Below are 1940 nucleotides of genomic sequence, written 5' to 3'. Positions count from 1 at the left end.
GACACTGGCCAAAGCACTATCACTGGACTTGTGGAAACAACAACTTGACGCAAGGGGTTCAAGAAAGAATGGAAGGTGAGGAAGTGAAGAAAGTTGATATAGATAACTCTGAATTTTTGCTAAAAGAGATACGGGTCAGTGGGTTAACAGAATGTATTTTGTTTAGATGCAAAACAATGCAGCATGTTTTCAAATGAATGATATAACAGAAGGGTAAGTAGATGATGCAAGAGAGGGGACAATTACAGAGTCAAGTCATTGAATAGATAACCTCATAGAGGGTGATCTTTAGGCAGGAACCAGGACAACCCACCTGCTATGACCCAAGAGAAGGCACAACGTATGGACACCAATGAAGGTATGATGGCACATTTGGTGATAGAAGAGGAAATGATTCTCCTTTGATCACTTTGGCCAACATCCAGCTGATCCACTCATATGCAAGCAAGCCCAGCTAAAATGAGAACTGCACAGCCTAAATCATCAACCTACAGATGATTAAGATACATAATACATAAGATAAATACATAAGATAAATAAATACATATTTATTGTATTAAGTCACTAAATTCTGGATAATGTGTAACAAGCCATTCTGGTGGACATAGATAACAGAGGCAAGGAATGTTTCATGTCTATGGATACATGTAAAGCTGCCTCATTTTTTAATAAATGACTACAAATAGCATTGAAAAAAAAAGAGAAGAATGTGAAACTCTAGCATCCTTTGGCATGTCCAAATAGCCCTGTTTCTGAGACAAAGAAAGAAGGACTAATAAATGAGTCTGACTCCCTGCTAGGTTCTGGGAATACAAAATTGAATAACATACTCCACCCCCTTGAAGAGTTGAAGGATTAATGGGATAGTCAGAGATGTGAATAATGATACTCAACCCTCACAGGCACCAGAATCAAATAGGAAAGTTTTTATAAATATAGATGTCAGATACAACTGGCCTAGGATAGAATCTAGGGACAGCGTTTCTTAAAACCACCTCCAGGGTACTATAATAATTGAGGATAAAGAAGAAGAATGGAAGCCTTGGAAACTTTGGATAAAGCAGAGGAGAGGCAGCCAAGGCAAAGGGAACAGCATGTGTGAGATTATTGAAGTATAAGATAGCTTAAAACTTTCAAGAATATACTATAAGTTTTGTTTTGTGTAGCTAGGACAGAGTATGTCTGGAGGAGCAAGGGGTTTGATACCAGGGAAGTGGGGAAGAACCAGATAATGAATAGTGTCCTGTGACAGCAAAGATGTTTGAACTTTTGCCATTCACCTAAGAGAAAAACTCTGACATCTACAAAGCACTCTACAAAAAGGAAATGCTCGGTTTTCACTATTAACAGCTAGCAGTAGTCTTCTGAGAGGTGCATGTTTGTATCTGTCTCTCTCTTTTTCTCTCTCTCTCTCTGAAATCTCAAACAACACAAAAAAAGAGATCTGCCTTAAGGAATTGAAGGATAAACCATTTGAAACATACAAAGGAAACTAAACCACAGACGGACATCTCAGACGCTATCATTTTAAATTTAATTTTACCCATTCTTCACCTCCACAAGGCACTGTTTGCTATGTTTGACTATGTGAAAGGTGATATGGTATACGAAAGAACAGTCATCACCAGATGTCAAATGCCTTTGGCTTTAGTTTGGCCCAATCACAAAGAAGCTGTATGTCAGACAGGGATGCCCTCTCTCACTGCTCCTATTCAACATAGTGTTGGAAGTTCTGGCTAGGGCAATCAGGCAAGAGAAGGAAATCAAGGGTATTTAGTTAGGAAAAGAAGAAGTCAAATTGTCCTTGTTTGCAGATGACATGATTGTATATTTAGAAAACCCCATCATCTCAGCCCAAAATCTCCTTAAGCTGATAAGCAACTTCAGCAAAGTCTCAGGATAAAAAATCAATGTGCAAAAATCACAAGCATTCTTATACA

This window comes from Colobus angolensis, unplaced genomic scaffold (genome assembly GCF_000951035.1).
Source record: "Colobus angolensis palliatus isolate OR3802 unplaced genomic scaffold, Cang.pa_1.0 Scaffold50, whole genome shotgun sequence".
Taxonomy (NCBI): Eukaryota; Metazoa; Chordata; class Mammalia; order Primates; family Cercopithecidae; genus Colobus; species Colobus angolensis.
Note: the sequence above shows the minus strand (reverse complement) of the source record.